Raw genomic sequence first — 7,698 nt, 5'->3', positions numbered from 1 at the left:
GTTTCATGGTTTTCCTTTTGAGATTTTCCGTGTCAGTCTAATCATATTTTGAAACATGGAACAATTATGCGTATAACGGCAGATAGAGTATCTTCGTACCTGCCACACGAAATACGCATACAAAAATGGTCATTGGCATAGTAAGCTCTCGGTTAATAACTGTGGAAGTGCTCATAAGAACACTAAGCTGAGAAGCAGGCTCTGTCCCAGTGGGGACGTAACGCCAGAAAGAAGAAGAAGAAACTCTCTGACTTACACATCCACTTTTTCTATCACTAACTCATACATTTTCTCATTATCACACATACAGAAAACTTTGCTTTCCATCCCATACTATAAAATCGTATTTCTTCACTTCCCCACACGTGGCTCCGTTTGATACATGTCACTTGAGCCTTCATTAGATGCCTTAACATAGTCCTGAGGTTATACTTCCTCTTCATTCGGTACAATATATACGTAAGAACGGTCATCTACAGCAGTATACTTAGCACATAATTGGTCACTACTTTCAGTGGGACTGTTATGCGTAGAAATTGACCAAAAACCTCGTATTTCTAGGCATAACAGTCCCACTTTGAATTTCGTAGCTAAATTTACTTTATTTCCATAATCCAAACTCTTGACTCTAATGAACACACTATTCTTTATACTATTGTAATGATTTTAATTAATTTACCACATACCTGGTCAATACGAGGCCTAAATGTGTTAAAATCTTTAAACGCGTTTTTCTCGATTGCATATTTTGGAACTTTCAAGATTTATCCTTACTAATTAAGGGTAGACTTAGAACGACCGGACTTAGAATAATTACCCGCGGACTATTCCCTGAGCACGGTGATATAGGCGGCGTCCATTTATTACGTAACGCTAAAATTGGAAATTTTTGACCCCTCCCCCCCCCCCCTCCGTAACGCTTTTTGTATGAAAATTTTTAAATTTTTGTATGAGCCGTAACGCTTGAGCCTACTCCCCCCTCCCCCTAGAGCGTTACGTAATTTGTGGATGCCGCCATATACGCTGTAGAAATATTACTTGTTGTTTGTTCAGTGTCTCACAACTTTCTGCCTCTCTGTTTTATTTCATAGTCATAGGTAACCGTTCGATCGCAGATCGAACTCCCGAAGTAAAAACGATCATTGACGTTTTATTTCGAATGCGCAGGGGAGTGCGCATGATCGTTAAGGGTATAACTAGTGATCCTTTATAGAGAGATAAGCGGAAGTAAAATGGAATGATTTGGCAACAGACCAGCACTGCTGATTTTGCTCGGCGTCGAGAATAATACTGTAACACGGACATGACTTCCTCATTGCTATAAAGTGTATTTTGTTTCGTTATTGATCTTTGGGCTACATATCAAAACTAATAAACAGCCGAAAACTAAAAATCGCATTGACAAAAATTCAAAAAAGTAAAACATTTCATATTTTTGCTTCATGCAAAATTGCTTTTACTGAAATAATTTCAAGCGGATTGCATTACTCCTCAAGAAAAGTTCAAAACAAACATAACGCATGTTCGTTTGGCTCACACTTTGACAGCTCTCGCTGCTCGATTGGCTCACACTTTGACAGAAATGTCAGCTTCCGCGAATCTCTCTTATAAAGGATTTCTAGGTATAACAATTCTTCCCCCTTTTAGCTAATGAATCAGATTAGGCCTCAGCCAATTTAATACGAATTCAAATCAAATGAACTTCTAGTTCAACATTACTTAACTATAAAATAAACATTTCGATCGTTCAATATAGAACAAGTATCAGAAACCTAATCTGAACTCGTAGCAATATTCCTTATCTCGCTTGGTCTTCCTCGATCGTTTGGACCGACGGAGCCCTTCGGCGTCGGTTCCGGTATCCGGCATCTTCCTCTTTCTGCTGTGGGTTCCTCCCTTTGGAGTCGTGTCTACTGGTTCGTGGTCATTGTCAGTCTGCATCTCGTCCATGACCTCGTCAACATTTGTTGATCCTCCTACTTCCAGGCCTTCTAGTTCGTCATCTCGCAGTCTTCTGATAATCACGTTTGGCAGGGACCACACCGGACACTCCTTGCACCTCTTAAGCTGACTGCGATGGGCCATTATTGCCACGTTTCCAACATGTATCTGAAATACATTGTGAGAAAACTTTTTACTAAAAATGGCTTTAACCCATCTTGCCTGACTGTGGGGATTGTTGGTTCTGTACCACACTTCATCTCCCACCATCAGATTGTCCAGTGCATCATTAGATTGCCTCGGGAGTTTCCCGCCAAACTCTTGCTGGATGATATCATCTTCTGGCTGTGGTACAGTAAGCTGTTTTTTGTAATGGTTTTTTGGATTCACTAATCCTAACAGCGTCTTTGGTTTATAAGAGAATATTCTTTCAGATGGAAAGTGTCCATCACTCGTTATATTGTTGTTTCTAAAGTTAATCAAAAATAGATTTATCTGGTCTTCCAGATCTAATATCGCAATTTTGGGTTCTAGCAGAAATTTTTTAATACCTCCTTTACCGTTCTAACCAAGCGTTCAGCTTGCCCGTTGCTAGAAGGGTGATAAGGTGGGCTTTTCATTACCTTAATACCTTGTCTTTCAAGAAAACTGTTAAACCCAAAAGAATTGAAGGGAGGACCATTGTCCGATACTAACACGTCGGGCAGACCAAATCTAGCGAAAAATGCTGCTAGTCTCTGTAAAACTTTATTACAATCTGTTCCTTGCTTCATCCATTCGATTTCAATCCATTTGGAGAAACTGTCAACTATTAGCAGGTAAGTTCGATGTTCAAAATAAAAAAAATCTACGTGAATTCTACTGAACGGTTTTATTGTAGGTATCCATTTAGATGTCGCCTTAGATGTATGGGGAATGGCCATACTATTGCACGTTAGACAACTGTCTACATATTTTTCGATATCACTATTTATTCCAAACCAGTAAACCATAAGTCTAGCAAGTTGTTTCATCTTAACTATTCCTGCATGATTGCCATGCAAAAGTTCTAATATTTGCTTTTGGTAAATCACTGGTATAATCACTCTATCCTTATAGAGTAGACAATCGTCTAATATTTCCAAATCTTGTTGGTTCGCAAAAACATCAGCGAAACGCTTTTCTACCTTTTTTGGCCATCCATTGTGCATGAAATATTTAATTTTCTGTAAATAGTCATCGTTTCCGGTTGCTTCAGCAATCTTCTCTGCATCAATTGGTAAGTCTTTACTAAAATTAATACTCCTCACAGCATCCGTATCTAAACCATCAGGAATTTCCTGCTGTAGTGGAAATCTTGAACAAAAATCAGCGTTTCCCAACTTATTTGACGGTCGGCATACTATATCAAAATCGTAAATTGACAAATCCAATATGAAACGTTGGAGCCTAGTAACATAAATTGAATTTTTCCCTTCTTTACCAAAAATTCCAACCAGTGGCTTATGATCAGTATAAACTATAAAATGCTGTCCATAGAGATATTTGTGAAATTTTTTTATAGTGCACACTAAAGCCAGAGCTTCTAAGTGCAAAATGGGATACTTTTTCTGAGCATCATTCAAGGAAAAAGAAGTGAAGCTGATTGGTTTCTCTATACCATTTACCACATGGGCAATTAATCCTCCTAACCCATAGCTTGATGCGTCTGAAATTACCACGATAGCCTTGCGTGGATCATAAAATTCTAAAAAATCGGTATTAATCAGCAGGGTTTTACTCTCTTCAAATGCTTTTTGACAGTTGTCATCCCAAACATATTTCACGTTATTTTTCAACAAATTGTACAAATGATAAAGCTTTGATGACAAATGTGGTATGAATTTGTGATAATAGTTCAACAAACCTAGATAAGATTTAAGTTGCGACTCATTCTTAGGAGCTTTTGCCTGTTCTATCGTAGATATTTTGTCTTGACAAGGCATTAAACCATTTTCAGTTATAACATGTCCCAAATGAACTAATTCTGAAACAAAAAATTTACATTTTTCAAAATTAACTTTAATGTTAGCCTTTGCACTAAAAAGTAAGCTTTTCTTTGCATTCTTTTAGAGTTCTTCCCGCAATTAATACGTCATCTAGGTAACATGAGATGTTTTCTATGCCTTGTAAAACTTTGTCCATGACTTGCTGGAATATAGAAGCACTTGAAGAAGCGCCTTAAGGGAGCCTATTATAAACATATAAACCTTTCATGGTGTTAATAACTACAAATTTCCTGGACCTCTCCGTCAATTCTAACTGTGTATATGCTCCTTCTAAATCAAGAGCGCAAAAAACGCTACATCCTGATAAATTCGAAAAAACATCCTGTGCCGTAGGTAATGGGTATGTATTGGACAAAATTGATTTGTTGATTGATACTTTGCAATCAATTACTAAACGAAAATCGTTGTTTTTCTTCATCACAATGATAATAGGGGATGCCCATTCGCTGGTGTCAATTGGTGTAATAACGTTTTGTTTCTCTAATTTGTCCAAATATTCGGCCACTTGATCCCTCAACCTGTATGGAACTTCATAAGCCTTTTTAAAAATCGGTGTTTCGTCTTTCAGAACCAATTCTGCCTTAAATCCATTGATTGGATGCCCAAAATCTTTTTCAAAAACATTACTGAAACGTTGTTTTATGTTCTCCACCGTATCATTACTGGATTCGTCTTTTAAATTATTAACCGCTAGGGATGCAGAGAAAAATTGCCTCCAATTAGGATAAAACACATCAAGCCAAGTTCTCCCCAATAAAGGATAAAATTCATTTTCACAGTCTAGGACCAGTAACTGTAGCATTTCTTCTTTGCCTTTAAGCTTTACTGAGACCTTTGCCTCTCCTTCAATTTTAAGCTTAGCACCGTTTACAACAATCAATTGTTTCCCGTACTTGTGTAACGGGACGTCAAATTCAGACATAAATCTGCTTTTACTTATTACTGAAACAGTGGAGCCACAGTCTATCTCCATTTCAAGGTCTTTACCTTCTACTATCACATTAATTAAACAGGGATTACTTATTTTATTAATAGACGACACCAACATACATTGTAGATCACCTGTGTCACTATCTTCGTCCTCCGAATCATCTGCTCTCAACCGTTCCATTAGCTCATTGATGCCGAAGGACCAGGCGCTGTAAGATTCCACAAGATTAATCGTGTCCCTTTCGAGATTTTTGAGCTTAAAACACTTCTTCCTAATGTGCCCTTTCATTCCATAGAAGTTACAAATCATTTGTGAGTAGTCTGGCCTTTGTCTCCTAAAATTTCCTCCATCTTGCTGAAAATGAACGGTCTTTGTGCCAAATTGTGTTTGTCCGCGCTGTCCTTCATATGGTTTTGTACCCAAGCGACTTTTTACAGGTCCTCGGCTGCTTCCAGCTGCCCTATTCACTTCCCGTTCCTGGTACTGCCTTGCCAAGTCTAAAGTGTGTCTCAACTTTCCATACGTTTTCCCAAAATGTTCACCTGTTCCATTTTGAATAGCCGCCACTTGTCCTTGGCCTACTTGTTGTTCATCTGTTGCGCCTGCATTAGCCCTTGCTACTTCCCAGGTCGCTATAATTTTCTCCGCATTAGCCAAAGTTAGCTTCTCCTCCCCTAGGAGACGTTGTCTTAAATGTTTATCTTTGATTCCCGCAATAAGGCGGTCAAGAATAGCTATTTCTTTAAAGTTACTAAACCCACAAAATTCAGCTTGAAGCTTTAACGCCAGTACAAAATCCTCTGTGGTTTCATCCGGATTTTGTACTCTTGTACTAAACTTGTAGCGTTGTACTAGGTCGGGCTCTATTTTATCCAAGCGACTTTTGAGTTTGGCAATCAAATCGTCAAAAACCGCTTCTTCAAAATTACCCGTCGGATAGAGCAATTTTTTTCTTCGAACATTATTGGCCCACTTAATGTGATAAAATAAGCCATTTTATCTTCTTCTTTCACATTATTTACGCGGAAAAAATACTTCTGCCTGGTATACCAGTCGCTGAAGGAGGTACCACGCCTGTAAGGCTCAATGGTAAAAGCCATATTAGAGCTCATACTGTATGATCAAAAGTTTACACTCAAGCTTTCACTAAAATAAAAGGTAGATAATATGTTCAATTCAAAAGGCAAAACAAAAAAGGAAGTATCAAAAGTAAAATGCAACAAAAGAAAACGAAACAAAGAGTAATGGCCTAATTAACAAAATGGAATTGTAAATACAACGAAAAATGTCCGCTCTCTTCAGAGGTATTCGGCGTAATAATATAGTATGAAATAACTTATGACTTACCGGAACAATTCCGCCTTGTAAATTACTTTTGGCTGGCCGTGTCGACTACTATTCAATTGGTTCGGCGTTTGTAGTTCCTCGGTTTCAATCAAAGGTGAGTAAACTCCACTAACAGACGAACTGCAGGGGCGTAATCGACTATAGAAAACGCTATTCCGCCCGGAATGATCGAACCACTACACAGTTCCGCCTGGAATCAATCGATCAACCACGCAACGCCAAAAGCCAGTTCCGCTTACCAGTAAGAATAACACTGTTTTCTAAATTAGTGAAATAAAATAAAAATAACACTCTTAATACCTTGCCGTAATATAATAAAACAGAAAACCCAACAATATTTTGAAAGAAAAAAAAAATAATTTCTACGAAAGATTGAACAATATTTCTCCACTGTGTCCACTCTCTCTCTGCCTGAACGCTAGAACAATGGAGAAAAAAATCGAAGCCACGCCAAGCGCAAAGATGGCTGGTTTTATCACAAGTAATTGCGCCTTTGCACACTTGTTGTCCTTTATACTCACGATTACCAATGAATACCGGACACCGTCAATCGGTAGGTTGAGATCCACAGTTGGATGGGAAGGTTTCGAATCTGTGTTTCTCCTGCTTCCACTATTTCAACCGGGGCGAAAGATGAACGAAATTCCGATCGATCAACTAAATTCTGCTGCTGTTGGCTTGTGTTGCTGATGGTGGGATGCTGACACACCAACCTCAAAGTCACGCACAATCACTTTTTCCGATTTTTCTCGTCGCCACTTTCAAGATTTATCCTTACTAATTAAGGGTAGACTTAGAACGACCGGACTTAGAATAATTACCCGCGGACTATTCCCTGAGCACGGTGATATATACGCTGTAGAAATATTACTTGTTGTTTGTTCAGTGTCTCACAACTTTCTGCCTCTCTGTTTTATTTCATAGTCATAGGTAACCGTTCGATCGCAGATCGAACTCCCGAAGTAAAAACGATCATTGACGTTTTATTTCGAATGCGCAGGGGAGTGCGCATGATCGTTAAGGGTATAACAGGAACATGGGACAATTATGCGTATAACGGCAGGGCAGCACATGATCTTATCCTGGTAATGAAACTGACGAGAATGGTGATGCTTGCCTGAAGGAAAGGATTACTTTGCTAAGGAGCACTCAAAGGAAGATCTTGATTAAGATTTATGATGATTCGAAAGATGCAATAGCACTAGGGAATAAAGTGGCGTATTGGAAGACTGAGAAACCAACATGTATGATAGTAGAGATATCCTGGAAGTTTTCCGAAATTGCGCCTACACCAACCGATAGCGAAAACCATACGTTATATTCAAGTATTGAAGTAGAGTTAGAAATTCTTGGATTCCATCCCATGTATTTTTTTCTTCTAATTTTTGGCGTATTTTCTGCGTATTAGGGAAGAGCCTTGAAGGATCCAGATTTTTCGGTGCTAGTAGCTGG

General features: G+C 38.6%; 1 long non-coding RNA gene across 1 annotated transcript; it reads right to left on the bottom strand.

Moving 5' to 3' along the window:
* Positions 1 to 1,641: 1,641 nt before the first annotated feature.
* On the bottom strand, positions 1,642 to 7,322 carry LOC110681158. Its single transcript, XR_002503112.1, has 3 exons — positions 6,768 to 7,322; positions 6,247 to 6,506; positions 1,642 to 2,109 (listed from the first exon to the last, which is right to left on the bottom strand). It is a non-coding gene; the product is annotated as an uncharacterized LOC110681158 (long non-coding RNA).
* Between the last annotated feature and the right edge of the window lie 376 nt (positions 7,323 to 7,698).

The sequence above is a fragment of the Aedes aegypti genome, unplaced genomic scaffold (genome assembly GCF_002204515.2).
Source record: "Aedes aegypti strain LVP_AGWG unplaced genomic scaffold, AaegL5.0 Primary Assembly AGWG_AaegL5_hic_scaff_487_PBJ_arrow, whole genome shotgun sequence".
NCBI lineage: Eukaryota > Metazoa > Arthropoda > Insecta > Diptera > Culicidae > Aedes > Aedes aegypti.
Note: the sequence above shows the minus strand (reverse complement) of the source record. Positions and strands in the feature narration are given on the sequence as shown.